This window comes from Saccopteryx bilineata, chromosome 2 (genome assembly GCF_036850765.1).
Source record: "Saccopteryx bilineata isolate mSacBil1 chromosome 2, mSacBil1_pri_phased_curated, whole genome shotgun sequence".
In the NCBI taxonomy this organism is placed as follows: Eukaryota; Metazoa; Chordata; class Mammalia; order Chiroptera; family Emballonuridae; genus Saccopteryx; species Saccopteryx bilineata.
Genome location: NC_089491.1, coordinates 76,672,939 through 76,692,893, shown reverse-complemented (window position 1 = coordinate 76,692,893; position 19,955 = coordinate 76,672,939). Strand labels below are relative to the sequence as shown.

The window sequence follows — 19,955 nt, the reverse complement described above, 5'->3', positions numbered from 1 at the left end:
CCCTATTAGTGGCAAGGCCTACAATTTAAATTCTTTAACAGAGAAGTAGAAGTTTCTTGGGAGCCTCCAGATGCTCAATTGCCTTCAGCTCAAAATAATTCACATGCCAAAGCGCCAACCTTAGGGAGGTATGCTCTAAACCCCTTCAAAGATGGCAACAGATCACCACCCCTCTCCTATCTGCAAACATATATTCTTAGTTTGCTTTTCTTTTGTTAAGTCTTGCATCTTTTGAAAATGTGCATGCTGAGTGGTGTGCTGAAGTGCAACACCATTGTCTGAACACTGCCATCATCCTAGTGGGAACCGAACTGGACCTTAGGATGACGGACATGCCTGAGGAGCTGCGGGAGAGGCTGCCTGCCATCACCAGTCCTCAAGGTTTAGCCAAGGCTGGGAGCTCTGTGCTGTGAAACACCTGGGGTGCTGGGCTCGGCCACAGCAACGCCTCCAGATGGCATCTGATGAAGCTTTTCCAGCTGTTCTCTCTGACTTCTTGTCAAAAAGGAAAAGAGGAAATGCCTGCTCTTGTAAATGTCTGAACTCCTTCTTCCTTGCCCTAGTCCCCGTTGGAAACTTTGTCTGAAACTGAGGGTCCTTATGACTTTGATGATTAAATTTAGCTTTAAATCCTAGCTCTAGAAATCACTTTCTCTCTCTCTCTCTCTCTCTCTCTCTCTCTCTCCCTCTCCCTCCCCCTCCCTCCTTCCCTCCCTCCCTCCCTCCCTCCCTCCCTCAGAGACCTAGCCTTTTCCCTGGACAGTCAGCAACCTCCAGGCAGCAGAAGACAATAGCCAGGACCTGACAAATGGTCTGCAGTCTGGACCTCTGGCAGGCTAAAGACAACATCTGACATAAGTTAGGTTTCAGCTCCTGAGCCCTAAGGGAAACCACGGCCTGGCTACTTTTCCATGAAACCAGACAGATGGACACTGGAACAGACCTCAGAACTGCCCTCAATACCTGAAGAAATGATTTATTAACCTCATCCCACTTCCAACCAATGATCTTTTTAATGATCTCTCAGAATGAACCTGAACCCCTAACTCACGATGCCTTGTGATTTTACTCTGTGTAATCTGTAACCCGAACTCACCATCAGGGAGTTTGGGCTTTTGAGCATTAATTTCCCGTTCTCCCAAATGGCATCATTCATCAGTAAAAAGCCGGTCTTTCTCCCCTGCAGCTGTCAGTGTGTCGTGTGTGTGCGGCTCTGCTAGCGCAGGGCGGACGAACTCTTTCTGTTCTGTAATGTGTACACTTTGCTCAGAAGTGGGGGTTGCCTTTGTTCTCAATGCCAATTTCTTGTTACAGATTAGTTTGTCAATAAAACTGTTTTGAACCAATCAGTAACTTTTAAAGTTTTATTTGTTTAAAGTGTAAGAGTTCAAACTTTCACATTCTATTAAAATTTAGCTCTAAAATAGAAAAAAAAAATCTGGATTGAAGTCTTGCTTTTGCTATGTACTAGCAAGATGACTTTTGGCTAATTATATCTATTGGCCTCAACTTTCTTCATTTACACAAAAGAGTAACAATAATATACCTATTTTGTGGTTTCTTTTTCTTGCAAAAGTTAAATGTGATCATCTATGTGAAAGGCTATGCTAGCTAAGGAATTAGTTTTTTAAGTTAGGTAGAGGAAAGAATTTGGGGCTAGGTGTTAAGAAACATGGGTCCTGGACTGACCTGTGGTGGCACAGTGGGTAAAGACTTGACCTGGAACTCTGAGGTCTCGATTTGAAAGTCTGGGCTTGCCTGGTCAAGGCACGTATGGGAGTTGATGCTTCTGGCTCCTCCCCCCCACCCTCTTTTCCCTCTCTGAAATGAATAAATACAAATCTTAAAAAAGAAAAAAAGAACCTGACCAGGCCGTGGCACAATGGGGGTCAAGACACATATGAGAAAGCAATCAATGAACAACTAAGGCAGGGGACTCAAACTCAACTCAGCATGTGGGCCGCAGAGCAAGATCACAGCCGTTCAGCGGGCCGCACTAGGTCTACAAAAGGCAACTGTTACGCAACACTTTTCTCACTGCAGTTGAAAACAACAAAAAAATCAGTACAACAAGCACAATCGTACATGCAGTTTACTCAGTGTCACAAAACGACCAGAAACTGTAGTTCGCATCACAACTGCTGTTAACTAAGCTAATATCTAGCTAGGATGCTAGAGAAATGAAAAATACAAGTAGGCCCCTAGGCTTACTTAATTTTATCCAAAATATTTTGAACTTCGTGGATTAGTCTGCGGGCCGCACAAAATTGTTCAGCGGGCCGCAAGTTTGAGACCCCTGAACTAAGGTGTTGCAACGTGCAATGAAAAACTAATGATTGGCCCTGGCCAGTTGGCTCAGTGGTAGAGCGTCGGCCTGGCATGTGGGAGTCCTGGGTTCAATTCCCGGCCAGGGCACATAAGAGAAGCGCCCATCTGCTTCTCCACTCCTCCCCCTCTCCTTCCTCTCTGTCTCTCTCTTCCCCTCCCGCAGCCAAGGCTCCACTGGAGCAAAAGATGGCCCGGGTGCTGGGGATGGCTCCTCGGCCTCTGCCCCAGGCGCTAGAGTGGCTCTGGTCGCAGCAGAGCGACGCCCCGGAGGGGCAGAGCATAACCCTCTGGTGGGCAGAGCTTCGCCCCCTGGTGGGCGTGCTGGGTGGATCCCGGTCGGGCGCATGCGGGAGTCTGTCTGACTGTCTCTCCTCGTTTCTGGCTTCAGAAAAATACAGAAAAACAAAAAAAAACAAAAAAACAAAAACAAAAAACTAATAATTGATGCTTCTCATCTCTCTCCATTCCTATCTGTCTGTCCCTATCTATCCCTCTCTCTGACTCACTCTCTCTCTCTGTAAAAAATACATACATACATACATACATACATACATAAAAATTTTTAAAAATTATAAAAAAAAAGAAAAAAAGAGGCCCTGGCCGGTTGGCTCAGTGGTAGAGCGTCGGCCTGGTGTGTGGGAGTCCTGGGTTCGATTCCTGGCCAGGGCATACAGGAGAAGCGCCCATCTGCTTCTCCATCCCTCCCCCTCTCCTTCCTCTCTGTCTCTCTCTTCCCCTCCCGCAGCCAAGGCTCCATTGGAGCAAAGTTGGCCCGGGTGCTGAGAATGGCTCTGTGGCCTCTGCCCCAGGCGCTAGAATGGCTCTGGTTGCAACAGAGCAACACCCCAAGATGGGCAGAGCATCGCCCCCTGGTGGGCATGTTGGGTGGATCCCGGTTGGGTGCATGCAGGAGTCTGACTGCCTACCCGTTTCCAACTTCAGAAAAAAAAAAAGAGAGAAAAGAAACATGAATCCTAATGTTGGCTCTGTTATGACCAGCTATGTCACTTTGGGAAAATCCCCCGATGTTCTTGTTTTTAGTTCTTCTTTGTTAAGTCAGATCAGCAGGTAGCAAATTGGTAGGCATTCAGTGCATGTTAGACTATCTTTCTCCTTCTAGTTTCTTATAAAACAAGGTAATTGGAATGAGTTATTGGTATACAATTTTGGTATCAGAATCCTCCATGGAGCTTAAAAACAACAACAACTTGTAAATCAGACCGTGTGTATTGAAAATCACCGAGGGTTAGGTGATTTCCTTCAAGATTTAATGATATCTTGTTTTTACCCTGATGAAGAAAATATGATTTGTGTTTAATTTTAAATTATTTGTTTATTCTCCTTTTCCTACAAATTATTTGAGTCCATTTATAATGTTATGAAATATTAATAAAAAGGAAAACCTGAGGATCAGGAAAACTTGAAGGGTTTTTTGGGGTTTGAAATGCGAGGATTCTTGGTACGCACTTAGCACAGTGCCTGGTCAAGGTGAGGCTCGGTAAGTGGCAGCTGTTATTTAATGCATCAACTCCAGCTCTCCCTAAACATCACTTTTTAAAACAAGTTTGCAGGAGCATCGGGTTGCTGACTGATGTTGCGTTCTCCAGGATACAGGCATTCTGTATACTGACTGAGGGCAACTGAAGGAAGTGGAGGTGGTGGGGGAAGGGAACACTCTGGGTAGAAGGTCCCAGGTTCTGATTTGGTTTGTCTCGGTGATTGAGCGAGTACCTGAGGGCAGCGAGGGCAGCTTGTAGAGGCCTTTGAGACTGTGGAGAGAGTGTGAATTTGGTGTTAGAAAGGGACCTGTGGCCTGACCGGGCGGTGGCACAGTGGCTAGAGCGTCGGACTGGGATGCGGAAGACCCAGGTTCGAGACCCTGAGGTCTCCAGCTTGAGCGAGGCCTCATCTGGTTTGAGCAAAAAGCTCACCAGCTTGAGCCCAAGGTTGCTGGCTCGAGCAAGGGGTTACTTGGTCTGCTGAAGGCCCACGGTCAAGGCACGTATGAGAAGGCAATCAATGAACAATTGAGGTGTTGCAATGTGCAACGAAAAACTAATGACTGATGCTTCTCATCTCTCCGTTCCTGTCTGTCTGTCCCTGTTTATCCCTCTCTCTGACTCTCTCTCTGTCTCTGTAAAAAAAAAAAAAAAAAAAAAAAAAGAAAGGGACCTGTGGAAGCTCCACTTGCTGACCTGATGGCTTTGGCCCCTTCTCATATATTCATAGAGCTCACTATAAGAACACCTTGTACTTCCATGTCCTTTAAGGACATGAGCAGGAGCTGGGAAGAAGGCAGCAGGAAGCAGGCCCATTTTTATTTTCCTCTGGGGGAAAGAAAGTAGAAAGTGTTCAGGACAATGCTCTCCTCTGACACAGTGTGTACCTAGAAAGGGTTTGATGTGAATTACTAGTCACCTTCTCTTTATGAGTTTGTATTGTTGACAAATCCTTTCCCCATCCCCGAGTTCCCCCAGATTCACAGAAGTCCACAGCTTTTTAATGATCCAGGTGCTGCGTGGGGCAGAAAACCCTGTGCAATTATTGGCTATTTTAAGCTAGCTGTTGGAAAGAATGTCGCTGCTCTACCTGAGAACCCAGTATGACTTGTGACAAACTCCCACATTGGCCTGATTGTCCTTAATCTTTAAAATGAAATCCTTTATCTTACCATTTGCACAGGTCCAACTCAAACTATATATTTTCAAGTGATGTGTAGTCTGTGTTCACATCCCCTGCACACCTGTAGGGAGCATCCACTGGGCTTTCCCCCTCCCCCTTCTTTTCTTTTACAAGAGCCTTGAGGTCAAGCACTGAGCTTCACTCTCCTTCACCTGCCACCACCCCTGCCACTAGAGGTAGGACAGCCAGACTGTGTGCGTAAATCTGGTAGCTGCTTCCACTGGGATTCTAACGGGCACTTGGGTTTACTCAGTGCAGACAAAACATACTGCCTTGCCATTTGTAGTGAGCACTGAGCTCTTCGTTTGGGGAGGACTAAATCTGAATCCGCAGCCAAACTCTTGGGGGTGGTGATTGTATTTTTTCTTTCAAGAGGTTGTTCAGAGCAATGATTTTTCTGTAATCATTTCAAATTCTACCCAGAAAGCTATATGGAAATCAGAATAGCAAAAGGAAGGCATGAATGTGTAAATATGTGTAGGTCCTGTGTGTGCATGTGAATGGTGTCCTGTTTCCCGGCTAAGATTTTGCAAATACGTTGGTATTTTGTGAGTGTGTTGGTCAGAGGGATGACAAAACACTCACTGGAACTACTCTTCTAGTCAAACCTTGTTCATTCCAACCCTACTTTGAAATGCAAATTGGAGTGGCAGTAAACATTACAAATAATGCTAAGGGCTTTTTTTTCTTCTAAAGCCAGGTGGGATGCTCTGGCTCCTGCTCCAGGCAGCATGCCCACGCCTTTCCCTTCCCCTCCCTTCCCCCTCGGCGCAGGCCTGCATCTCCTAATATGTAAGGATCCCAATGAAACTCGCAACCAGGGGAGAACTGGGCAGCGGCAGCCTGTCCTGGGATAACTCCGAACCCATCCCCAAGGCCCCCTTCTCTCTGCCTTTCCAGGGACCCGTGAGCAGCCCGGCCTGGGCTCTCTCCTGTTACTCCTCTGCCCTAAGCCCTTCCTTGTTTCACTGTCCCCAGCTTTCATCAACATACTCTCAAAATAAAAAATAAATAAAACCAGGTTGATTTATTTATGGTATACTCAGGATGATTTCTCCTGATGAACAAACACAATATGTCTCTTATTATGCCACCCTTGGGCAGTTTTTTTTCATTTCTGGTACAGGCAGTCTCTACTTTCGTTCATAACATGTTCTTAGAAATGTGTTTTCAAGTTGAGTGCTTGAAAGCCAAGCAACAGACTCACATGCTATAAAGACCATTACATTCCCAGAGACCTGAAAAATACGAAGTTGATGTCAGGGCTTCTTTTCTTGGAAACAGGCAACTGGGCATGAGCTAGAGGCTTTAGGGCCCCTGCGAGGCAGGAAAGGCAGGAGAGTGAAAGGAGACATTGGGCTCAGTCAAGTGATGGACTTCCCAGAGCATGGCAGGATGGGGTTGAGGGGGCAGAGTAAGCTCAGGGCTCCAGATCTCAGGCACTGTGGGGTCTGTAGTCCCTTCAGACAAAAGGTAGAGACTGGAATGTGATCATGATAAGATGTGGAAGAGGGATTCCTATGTTGAAACCATAACTGAAGGTAAGAAACTCCCTGACACCTTGCCTAAGGCTGACGTTCCATCGTGACAGTAACTTGGTCATTTTATCATGTAATAGCTTGAAATCATTGGCCAGCTGAAGTAGGCATATGCTTTAGCAGTGTGAGTGTATTCAAGTCAAAGACACTCAAAGGCTGCTGTCTTATTAGTCAGTTTGGGCTGCTATAACAAAATACGACAGACAGGTGGCTTATAAACAACAGAAAGTTATCTCCCATGGTCTGAGAGGTCCGAGACCAGGGTGCTGGTACAGTTGGGTGAGGGTGCTCTTCTGGGTTGCAAATTTCTCACATGGCAGAAGGGGCAAGAGAGCTCTGTGAGATTTCTTTCTTTTTTTAATTTTTAGTGCATGTGTACGAGTGCATGTACAAAAAAGAGAGAAAGAGAGAGAGAGAGAGAGAGAGAAGGACAGCCAGGGACAGATAGACAGGAAGGGAAGGAGATGAGAAACATCAGTTCTTTATTGTGGCACCTTAGTTGTTCATAGATTGCTTTCTCATATGTGCCTTGATGGGGATGGGGCAGCTCCAGCAGAGCAAGTGACTGCTTGCTCAAGTCAGTGACCTTGGATTCAAGCCAGCAACTTTGGGCTTCAAGCCAGTGACCTCTGGACTCAAGCCAGCAGTCATGAGGTCATGTCTATGATCCCGCGCTCATGTCGAATGAAGCCTGTGCTCAAGCTGGTGACCTCAGGGTTTCAAACCTGGGTTCTCAGCAGACCAATGCACTATCCATTGTGCCACTGCCTGGTCAGGCTTATAATTTTTATTTAGTGATTGATTTAAGAGAGAGAGAGAGAGAGATTTGTTGTTCCACTTATTTATGCATTTATTGGTTGATTCTTGTATGTGCCCTTACTGGGGATAGACCCTACAACCTTGGCATGTCAGGATAATGCTCTAACCAACTGAGATACCAGGCCAGGGTGAGATCTCTCTAATAAGTGCACTAATTCTATTGTGAGAACTTCACCTTTAAGACTTAAGCAATTCCCAAAGGGTACCTCCAAATGCCATCACATTGAGAAATAGGATTTCAACATACGTATGTTGAGAAGACATTCAGACCATAGCAGTAGAGTTCTTCACATAGTAACTGTTTTAATGCCCTTGTCCCTTAATATCATGTATATAATTTCTAAATCTGTTCCTATTGATTCATTATTTTACTTCTCATTTTGGATCATTTTTTTTCTACTTTTTTGCATGCCTGATAATTTTCCATCAAATGCCAGATGTTGTGTATTTATCTTGTTAAAGTGTTATATAATACAGTACTATAAATATTGTTGATCTTTGTTCTGGGACACAGTTATGTTATTTGGAAATTTTGTCATGCTTACGGGTCTAGCTTTCCTTAAAAATTTTTTTAGATTTATTTATTTATTTATTTATTACTTATTTATTTATTCATCTTAGAAAGAGAAGGAGGGAGGAACAGGAAGCATCAACTCCCATATGTGCCTTGATCAGGGAAGCCAGGGTTTTGAACCAGCAATCTCAGTGTTCCAGGTTGGTGCTTTATCTACTGCATCACCACAGGTCAGGCCTGGGTCTTGCTTTTAAGCTTTGTTAAGCAGGGCCAGATTGTTTATTAGATTCCACATATAAGTGAAAGCATATGGTATTTGTCATCTCTGACTGGCTTATTTCACTTAGCATAATACTTTCCAGGTCCATCCATGCTGTTGCAAAAGGTAAGATTTAGCCCTGGCCAGTTGGCTCAGCGGTAAAGTGTCGGCCTGGCATGCAGGAGAACCGGGTTCGATTCCCGGCTAGGGCACATAGGAGAAGCGCCCATTTGCTTCTCCGCCCTGCCCCCCTCCTTCCTCTCTGTCTCTCTCTTCCCCTCCTGCAGCCAAGGCTCCATTGGAGCAAAGATCGCCCCGGCGCTGGGGACGGCTCCTTGGCCTCTGCCCCAGGCGCTAGAGTGGCTCTGGAGGGGCAGAGCATTGCCCCCTGGTGGGCAGAGCGTCGCCCCTGGTGGGCGTGCCAGGTGGATCCCGGTGGGGCGCATGCGGGAGTCTGTCTGACTGTCTCTCCCCGTTTCCAGCTTCAGAAATAAAAAAAAAAAAAAAAAAAAAAAAAAAAGGTAAGATTTCTTTCTTTTTTATGGCGGGTAATGTTCCACTCTGTAAATGTACCACCACTTTTTATTCCACTCATCTGTTGATGGACACTTGGGCTGCTTCCAAATCTTGGCTATTGTAAATAATGCTGCAGTAAACATAGGAGTGCATATATTCTTTCAAATCAGTGTTTCAGATTGCTTTGGATATATTCACAGTACTAGAACTGTTGGATCACAGGCAGTTCCATTTTAAAGTTTTTGAAGTAACTTTATACTGCTTTCCACAGAGGCTACACCAGTCTGTATTCCCACCAACAGTGCATGAGGGTTCCTTTTGATTTCTAGTTTCATACCATTGTGGTTGGAGAAGATGCTTGATATGATTTCAACCTTCTTAAATTTATTGAGACATTTTTGGTGTCCTAACATGTGCCCTATCCTAGAAAATGTTCCGTGTGCATTTGAAAAAAATGTATATTATGCTGCTCTGGGGTGAAATTCTCTAAAATGATCAATTAAATTTATCTGGTCTCATATGTCATTTAAGGCTGTTGTTTCCTTGTTGATTTTTTGTTTGGAAGATCTATCCATTGATGTCAATGGATGTTAAAAATCCCCTACTGTGACTGTATTACTGTCAATCTCTCCCTTTATGTCCATCAAGATTTGTTTTATAGCCTGACCTGTGGTGGCGCAGTGGATAAAGCGTCAACCTGGAAATGCTGAGGTCACCAGTTCGAAACCCTGGGCTTGCCTGGTCAAGGCACATATGGGAGTTGATGCTTCCAGCTCCTTCCCCCCTTCTCTCTCTCTCTGTCTCTCCTCTCTTTCTCTCCTTCTGTCTCTCCCTCTCCTCTCTAGAATGAATAATAAAAAAAAAGTTAAAAAAAAGTAAAAATCTTAAAAAAAAAGATTTGTTTTATATATTTAGGTACTCCTATGTTGTGTGCATAAACATTTACAAAATTTATTCAATCTTGTTGAATTGATCTTTTTATAATTTTTTGCCTCTTATTTTAGCCTTTGCTTTAAAGTCTGTTTTGTCTGATATAAATATTGGAAAGAGTCGCTTTTTCAATAAATGGGGCTGGAGCTATGGGACATCCTTAGCAAAAAAAATGAAACTTGAGCTAAACAAAATTCAACCTAATACATAAATTGACTCAAAATGGGTTATGAACTTGAACATAAAATTTTAACTATAAAACTCTTTGGAAAAAAAAGTAAAAAAGGGGGGGCCTCACTTCAGCAGTTTATATACTAAAATGAGAACGTTACTGAGAAGATTAGCATGGCAAGGGTGACATGCAAATTTATGAAGCATTCCATATATATATATATATATAATTTTTTAAGGGAAAAAAGAGTTTTGAGGATCTGAACTCATTGAAATTAAAATTTTTGTTCTATGAAAGCTCACGTGAAGAGAGTAAAGAGATAATCCATAGACTAGGAAATATGATATGGAAGCCTCATATCCAACAAAAGACATGTATCTATAATCCTCTCAGGACCCAAGAGTAAAGATACAGACAACTCATTTAGAAAATAAGGAAAGGCATGAACAGCTATTTCACCAAATAGGAAATATAAGGGGCAAATAGACCCATGAAAAGATGTTCAACATCATTAGCCATCAGTGGAAAGCAAATAAAAATTACAACGAGTTTGACTATATACCTGTCAAACGGCTAAAACAAAAAAATGTTGTCACTCAAATGCTTGGTAAGGGTGTGGAGAAACTGGATCCCTCAAACATGGCTAGTGGAAATATAAAGTGACACAGCTGTCATTTCTCATAAAAGTAAACATCCAATTACTATATGACTCAGCAATTGCACTCTCGGGCATTTAACTCAGATAAATGGTAACTTATGTTCATAAAAAACCCGTACACAAGTGTTCAAAGTAGCTTTATCTGTGATGGCCAGAACTGGAAACAACCCAGATCCTTCAGCAGGTGACTGGTTAAACCAACCGTGGTGTACTCCTTCCCTAGAATACTGTTTAGCAACAGCAGAATAATGGGATGACACATGCAAGAACTTGAATGAGTCACAAGGAAATTATGTTGAGTGAAAAAATTCACTTCTCCAAAATTACATGCTGTAGAATCTCACTTATATAACATTTTTGAAATGAGAAGATTTTAGAAATGGAGGACAGATTATTGGCTATCAGGGGTTAGGAATGAAGTTGGGTTGGGGTGACCCCGCATGGCAGGAAGGTGGGGATAGTTATGAAAAGGCAACATGAAGTATCCTTGTGGTGCTGGATCTCTTTAATATCTTGACTGTGGTGATGGATTCACAAATCTACACATGTGATAGCATTGTATAGACCAAAATACACACATAATGTAAGGTCGGTGGATAGAGGGATGGTCACGTAGGAACTCAGACCCGCCCACTTTGGCTAGGACCGCCCACAATCAAGCCCGCCAAAGGAAGCTTCCCAGGAACCATTTGGAAAGAAGCGATCGTATGCCAGCCAGTGAAATTTTACCACGTCATAGTAGCTCCACTTCCCTAGAGGGACTCTTTAAATATCTCCCACAGGGTTTAATCCGTGCAACTTCTCTGGCCTCCATCTTTCCTAGGGGCCAGGGAACCTTGCCGGATGGGGTGTGCGCTCTGTACTCAATAAAGCCGTTTATTATTCCACACTTTGCGGCTCGGCCCCGTTCCTTCCTTCTCGGCGGGGAAAAATACCTTACACATAACACTCACAAAACTAGAAAAATCTAATAAGATCATTGAACTGTACCAATGCCAATGTCCTGAATGTATTTTGTACTATAGTTTTGCAAAATGTTACTGTTGAGGGAAACTGGGTAAAGTGTACAGAGGATCTTTCTTAAAAAGGAAAAGAGTGCATAGTAGGGACGTTACTGAAAAGAGCCATGGTCTGAGGCTATTGGCATCAGAAAAAAACAACCCAAATTTTACATTACAGCATTTTGCACTTTATGATATGGACCCTACATATGCCTTTAGGCTGTCTTCCATGACATGCCTAGGTAATCCCAGCATTACCCTTTCAAGATAATCCCCTTTAAACTCCTTGCAATTTCCCAAAATGCTTACTGTATTCCAGTGTAATAGGGAGGGTGTATGGCTCAGGGCGTTGGTCCTCCAACCTGGCTGTGTGTCTGATTCCCTCTGTCTCACTCAGTAAAGTGTAGGGATCATGATATTTGCTTGGGCCATGTGATCACCAGGAAGTTGAAGTTCTCACCCTTAATTCTAGTAATTTATCAAAGTATTTTTTCCAAACAAAGAATGTCCTCTCCTATTTTGGTTGTCAGTGGTTGAGAAAAAAACAAAAAAGTCACTCTTTTTTGGCTTGTTTTATTCGTGGTTTCTCTGCTTGGCATTTCCTGACGCCAGCTCCAGCCCTCTCCTTTCTCCTTCTCTTAAAGCTACTTCTGTAGTAAAGATTTTTTGTCCATTCAGCTGCATGAAATTGCTTCCTTCTTTGAAATCCCAAAGCCCTTTTTAAAATATTCTCTGTGTTATATCTTGGTTATTCATATACCAGTTTTATGTTTCCACTTGCTTTGAAGTACTCGGAGTCAGAGTTCATCATCCGTTAGTCCCTCACTTTGCTGAAGGCTGTAGAGACAGACAGTAACATTCAAGCTAAGTCCTTGAATCCCTTGCAACCTGGTGGAGGAGATAGTTTATTTTTTTAAATGTTTATTTTATTGACTTTAAAGAGAGAAATGGAGAGAGAGACAGACAGACAGACAGAAAGAGACAGGAACATTAATCTGTTCTTGTATGTGCCCCAAACAGGGACCAAACCGGCAACCTGTGTCCTTCAGGACGATGCTCAAACCAACTGAGTTACCCAGTGAGATAATTTTTCTTTCTTTCTTTTTTTTCTTTGTATTTTTCTGAAGCTGGAAACAGGGAGAGACAGTCAGACAGACTCCCGCATGCGCCCCGGGATCCACCCGGCACACCCACCAGGGGCGATGCTCTGCCCCTCCGGGGGGGTCGCTCTGCCACGACCAGAGCCACTCTAGCGCCTGGGGCAAAGGCCAAGGAGCCATCCCCAGCGCCCGGGCCATCTTTGCTCCAATGGAGCCTTGGCTGCGGGAGGGGAAGAGAGAGACAGAGAGGAAGGAGGGGGGGTGGAGAAGCAAATGGGTGCTTCTCCTATGTGCCCTGGTCGGGAATTGAACCCGGGTCCCCCGCACGCCAGGCCGACGCTCTACCACTGAGCCAACCGGCCAGGGCCGTGAGATAATTTTTCAATAAAACCCTTTATTCTTCACAAACTGTGGAGGAGCCAAAAATCAGTGTCTCATTTCAATTTCTCCTGAGGCCCTCCCCCTGTCACAGTCAGAGGCAGATTAAATCTGAAAGTCTTGATTCACTTTACACATTACTTTTTGTCTTACTGCTTCACTCAAGTAGCTGAAGCTAGAAACTCTCCAAAGTAATGGCTACTGGGAGGAGAGATGTGGAAGGTAAAATGGTTGATTCAGGAGCTTCTTCCCATCTGGGAAGATACCAAAAATCCACAGCACTGATATATGAGGCAAAAAACTAAAGAAAATACAAACATGTACATTCATGTGTGTGCACACGCACGCGCGCGTGCGCACACACTCACACACCCCATCAATAAGAAAGGAAACTTCAGCCCAACCAGGGCAATGGATAGAGCATCGAACTGGGATGCGGAGGACCCAGGTTCGAGACCCGGATATCGCCAACTTGAGCGCGAGCTCATCTGGTTTGAGTAAAGCTCACGAACTTGGACCCAAGGTCGCTGGCTTGAGCAAGGGGTTACTCAGTCTGCTGAAGGCCCACAGTCAAGGTACATATGAGAAAACAATCAATGAACAACTAAGGTGTTGCAACGAAAAACTAATGATTGATGCTTCTCATCTTTCTCCATTCCTGTCTGTCCCTATCTATCCCTCTCTCTGACTCTCTCTCTGTCTCTGTAAAAAATAAAAATAAAAATTAAATTAAATTAAAAAATGTTATATATATATATTTAAAAAAAGAAAGGAAACTTCATATATTGTTGAACCATTTTCCTTTTAGATTTCACATTTGGTAACATTTGCCAATAATCTAAAGTAATCCAAAGTCACAAAGCTTTGGCTAATTTTAGAAGCCTACTGCCATGGGCATGGTGGGTCATGGAAGTAGTATATAGCTAAAAGTGTACTGTTTTGAACCTTACCATGCACTCAGAAGGAAGATGGGTCCTTTCATGGTAAAGCAAGCCTGGTAGATTTTTATTTATCATTGAGACTTTTATAAAATTTCTTAAATTGTTACATTCTTCACCACAATAGCCATATGGATTATATTAATGTCTATAGCACATATTATTTACCTATCCTGTGTCCATTCAGTCTTTTTTTTTCTTCTTGAGCTATGGAAAGAGCAAGGCTGAGTTCTTTTTTTTTTTAAGTTGAGTTCTTTTTTCTTTTTCTTTTTTTTTTTTTACAGAGACAGAGAGTCAGAGAGAGGGACAGATAGGGACAGACAGGAACAGAGAGAAATGAGAAGCATCAATCATCAGTTTTTCGTTGTGACACCTTAGTTGTTCATTGATTACTTTCTCATATGTGCCTAGACCGTGGGGCTACAGCAGACTAAGTAACCCCTTGCTGGAGCCAGCAACCTTGGGTCCAAGCTGGTGAGCTTTGCTCAAACCAGATGAGCCTGTGCTCAAGCTGGCGACCTCAGGGTCTCGAACCTGGGTCCTCCACATCCCAGTCCAACGCTCTAGCCACTGTGCCACCACCTGGTCAGGCTAAGTTGAGTTCTTGATGTTTAGCTTAAGCCTCTGTATCTAGCATGCCCATTACTTGATTTACCCTGGGAGTTTTAACTTATGTAGGTTACTAAACTTCTTATTTTGCTTAAGCCAAACAGAATTTCCTTTGTTCCCATGTAACTAGAACTTTTGGTGTCATCTGGTCTATTTTAGGAAGTCTTATACATGTTAGGGTAAATCATTAGGTTTGAGCAGTGGACTTGTTTTTCAGGGTGTCAGAGAACCAACTCAGAGACTTTCACAACCTGAGACAATGCCCGTCATCATGTCACAGAGCTGTCCCACCGTACACACACACTGCAGCTGGTGCCGCTAACGCTATGACGCTAGAAGGACGCTGTCCACCATCACTAAGACTGTTGCTATAGCTGCTTCTGGAAATGGCTGGCAGCCTGCTGGTTCATGTACAAGCTTTGAATTTATTGGTTAAACCTAGGTCATAATTTGAATCTAGATGCAAGTGAGGCAGAGGAAGCAGGTCTGGCATTTTCAGCTTTTCAAGTGGGAGGTAAACTTTGCCTTATATGTGGGAGTTTTCTGATGATAGTTTTAGATGCTGGGTAGCTAAAAACAATGACAGATGTCCCCTCTAGTGGCTCATCCTTCTACCTAGTGATCCCCAAACAGCAGAACTTTACTACAGGATTGAGGACAAAACTTTGTATGCCCTGAAGTTTGTCATTCAGAGAAATGGTTGATAGAAAAGGACATTTATTAAGCACTTACTATGGGCACTTAGCTAGCTATTTGGTGTGTAGTGGTGAATGAGAAATCATTGCTGTCTTCTAAAGTTCAGAGGCCAATACCTGAGGGAAAATTTATATAGGTTCATAAAATAAAGTGTTTGTATTTTAGTTCCAAACGGGGAAAATAGCTATACAGTCAATCCTCATTCTTTACAGATTTGGTATTTTGAATTCAGCTACTTGCTAAAAGTTATCATAACCCAAAAATCATACTTGTGCCTTCCAAGGTCTCTCCTGTGCTTCTTTGGGCCAGCATCACTATTCTGCTGGTTCCCTTTTTAATGAATTAAATAGATTAGCATGTGTTCATGATATATTTGTATTAATTCATGTTTTTAACTTTCTGACATTCTAAAATTACAACTTTAGAATTTTCATGTTATATGTTCCAAATTATAGTGTGCACTGTTGTGGAAAATTTGCATCATCCAATATTCACACACGTGGTGACACTGCCTTCTCACTGCACTCTCATGCTGTAAACCACTCTCTTTTTTGTAGCCTACTTATTGCCATTTTTCACATTTTTGTGCTTTTTGTTGGTGAATTTACCAACTAAAATGGCTTCCAAGCATAGTGTAGAAGTCTTGTCTAGTTTCTGAATACAAGAAAGCTATGATGTGCCTTCCAGAAAAAAAATACATATATAGATATGCTTTGTTCGGGCATGAGTTATAGTGCTGTTGTGAATTCAATGTTGATGAGTTGACAATATATATTAAATAAAAATGTTGTCTTTACCCTGGCCTGTGGTGGCACAGTGGATAAAGCGTTCACTTGGAACCCTGAGGTCACTTGTCTAAAACCCTGGGCTTGCCTGGTCAAGGCACTTATGGGAGTTGATGCTTTCTGCCCCCCCTTAAGATGAATAAATAAAATCTAAAAAAGAAAAATGTTGTTTTTAAATAGAAACACATAATACAAAAAATGTGACCAGAAGCTCACAGGAAATTAACCCTTTATTTCCTCTATTGGCTAATTCAGTGTTTGTGGCAACTTTATTGGACATAACTACTATGTATAATGAGAAAAAACTATTATTATTATTTTTTTAATTTAAAAAGTAATATGAGTTCATTGTAAACTAACATAAACAATAGAGGAATGCATGAAGAAGATAGTAAATAAACACTCACTCTAAATTTCACCACTCAGAAAACCACTAGTGTTACTATTTTGGTAAAAATTTCAAAATAGCGTTCTATCAAATTTTTGGATCTTAGCTTTGGGTAGTTACTACGCAACTTAAAAAATTAAAAACTGTACTACTATTAAAAAGTTTTTACAAAAAAAAAAAAAGTTTTTACGTATATCTTTGCAAGCTTGTCTGCTTATCTCTAAAGATAAGATCCTAGAGGGAAATTACTGGATCAAAAGCTTAGGCAACATTTTAAACCCTTGATTCTTTTTGCCAAACTTTTAAAAAAAGATATGCTAATTTTCTCATTCCCACCTACAATGCCTGAGAAGAAACGACTTAAAAAGGTTGTAAAGAACTTCTTTTCAGCCAGACTGGCCACCAGCGTCTCCCAGTAATTCGCCAAAAGGACTAACACAAAAGGAAAGCGGAGAGGCACCCGGTATACGCTCTCCAGGCCTTTGAGAAAACACGGAGTTGTTCCTCTGGTCACATACATGCGAATCTACAAGAAAGGTGATATAGCCATCAGGGGATGGGCACTGTTCAAAAAGGAGTGCCCCACAAATGTTACCATGACAAAACTGGAAGAGTCTACAATGTCACCCAGCATGCGGTGGGCATTGTTGTGAACAAACAAGTTAAGAGCAAGATTCTTGCCAAGAGGATTAATGTACGTATTGGGAATATTAAGCACTCTAAGAGCCAAGATAGCTTCCTGAAACATGTGAAGGAAAATGACCAGAAAGAGAGGAAGCCAAAGAGAAAGGTCCCTGGGTTCAGCTGAAGCGTCAGCCTGTTCCACCCAGAGAAGCACACCTTGTGAGAACCAATGGGAAGGAGCCTGAGATGCGGTAACCCATTTCCTATGAATTCATGGCATGATAAGTGTAAAAATAAATTGAAGACCTCACTGTATTGGTTAAAAAAAAAAAGGTATAAGGAAGTAGATAGCAGCAGCTGGGAAAATACTCTTTGGAATCAGAGTTTGAGTTAGATTCTTTTAGATTTTCTGAAGAGCATTGAATTATTATTATTTTTTAATCAGTTAACTTGGCTGAACATAAATAGTGAACACTCTTCCCCTTGGTGAGTGCCTGCTGACATTTTAGTTCTGCTCTTTGTGTTAGCCGGGCTGGTTTCAGTCAAGCTCACATGTGCATGCTTCACAGTGAGTCAGAGTCTTGGGTAAGAGTTCATACCCACAGAAGGTGAAGGCCCCGTACCCCTTTCCTTTCCTGGGTATTTCTTCTCAATTTCCAGCTGCTGTGATTGTCCTTAACTCTGGCCTCAGATTCTTTCAACAATTAAATTACACAGATTATCCTCAGGCTAATGCCATCAAAAACAAGTAAGTCGCCTTACCTCGCAGTGGCGCAGTGGATAGAGCATCGGACTGGGACACGGAGGACCCAAGTTTGAGACCCTGAGGTTGCCAGCTTGAGTGTGGGCTCATCTGGTTTGAGCAAGGCTCACTAGCTTGAGTCCAAGGTCGCTGGCTCAAGCAAGGGGTCGCTCAGTTTGCTGGAGCCCCAGGTCAAGGCACATATGAGAAATCAATCAATGAACAACTAAGATGCCTCAATGAAGAATTGATGTTTCTCATCTCTCTCCCTTCATGTCTGTCTGTCCCTCTCTCTGACTCTCTCTGTAACCAAAACAACAACAACAAACAAACGAACAAAAAACACAAGAAAGTCATAGAGTACTTCTCTCTCAAGCACGAGATCCCAACTGCCTTGGGCCTTTCCTTAGTGCCTTTAGGGAGGTTTTTCCTTCTCTCTCTTTTTTTTATTTTTGGTTGAGCATTTTTTACCTGCAATTGGGTCTTCTCTGGACTTATTAGTTCACATTCTTCACAGTTTGATATCTATCATTTTTATAGAACCTTATACATGAACAGTGCTGAAAAATATGTTTTGAGTTTACCAAAGGTCTGCGTGTCCAATGGCATTGGAATTGTTTGGTATTGACAAAACAAACAGCCAGTGGAGTAGGGGTGAGGGGCAGGGAGCTCATAAGTTTCTGGGGTATGTTTGTCATACTGAGGTATATTTAGGGTATTTAAGCCTTTCCTAATCTCTTAAAAAAAAATCTTCCAAGCCATTGTTATATCCTTTATAAAATACCTTTCAGAAAAGGGACTTAGCCTGACCAGGCGGTGGCGCAGTGGATAGAGTGTGGGACTGGGATGCAAAGGACCCAGGTTTGAGACCCCGAGGTCGCCAGATTGAGCATAGGCTCATCTGGCTTGAGCAAAAAGCTCACCAGCTTGGACCCAAGGTCCCTGGCTCCAGCGAGGGGTTACTCGGTCTGCTGAAGACCCGCAGGCAAGGCACATATGAGAAAGCAATCAATGAACAACTAAGGTGTCGCAACAAAAAACTGATGATTAATGCTTCTCATCTCTTTCTGTTCCTGTCTGTCTGTCCCTATCTATCCCTCTCTCTGACTCTCTCTCTGTCCCTTTAAAAAAGAAAAAGAAATAAAAAAAAAGGAGACTTAATGTGTGGTTTATTCCCATTGAGTAATGACTTTAGGTGAGTGAGTTAACATTCTGGAGCCTTGGATTTCTCATCTGTTAGATGGAAACCCTGCCCAGCTCACAGGGCTGTTGTGAAAGCGCCTAGGAGACAGTGAGCCCTTTACACACACAGAATCAGACCGCGCTGCTGCCCCGGGTATACAGCACAGCTCCTGAGCCCGGCCAGAGGCTCCCTGGCTGCACCGAGGGCCATCACCCTGCAGCCTACTTCTCAATATTTATATAAGTTTCCAGATAAAGCTTTCTGTTGGGAAACAAATGGGGAATTCCGAGTAAGATGGCAACATCACAAAGAGAAAATAGTATGTAGATAAGCTAAATAGAATAGCATAAATTATTTCTCTTTAAAAGTCTTTCCCCACCCCCAACATATTAGCTAGTACAACATTTTGGGGAGGAAATCACTTAAGGTACCTGATAATTTGGGACTACATAAAGTCACCTACTTGGCTACTTCCAGTCACCACACTCCATTCTCGCACATAATGGTAAGTCAATGAGAGCTTTCTTCAGTTTAACTCTGAGATTCCCAGGATTGTCGTTTTATAGATTATAACTATACTTTAACTCTCCATTCTATATTTGACAGGCACACACACAAAAAATGATGAAAGTGCTGAAGTGCATTGTTCAAGGTCACAAATCCAGGTCACAAGGAGCTAGGAGATGAGGCTTTATTACTGGTAGTCCAGTATCTGTGTTTTAGTCAGGCTCACTTGCAGGAGTGAGGATGTTGGGCAGATAAAATATATTATGCTCACTTTGTTAAAGATGGCGCTGGCCACTTGGAGGCCTGTTGCCCAGGTGATATTAATGTGTGTTGGGGTGGGCTGTGGGCAGTCAGGATCCTTGTAGCCTGGGGCTTGGTTTTAGGACTAAGCCTTTCCCACCCTTTTTGTTGTGGGGGGTGGTGCAATCCCATCATGCCTCAGATAAGTGACTTTGTATCAGAGACTTCTTTATTTGTATAGTGGATTAAAGGTTTTGATTTCTACACTATAAAACGGGGCAGACCAGGAGCTTGCTCTCTTGGTTCCTGAGATTAGCATTAGAGAAGAGAGCAGAGAGATGCCACGTG

The 19,955-nt window shown here is 42.9% G+C and overlaps 2 pseudogenes; both read left to right on the top strand.

The window, feature by feature from the left end:
• Positions 1–323: 323 nt before the first annotated feature.
• Positions 324–17,217, top strand: LOC136322245 (large ribosomal subunit protein eL21-like; annotated as a pseudogene).
• Positions 9,881–9,975, top strand: LOC136327377 (U6 spliceosomal RNA; annotated as a pseudogene).
• Positions 17,218–19,955: the final 2,738 nt, after the last annotated feature.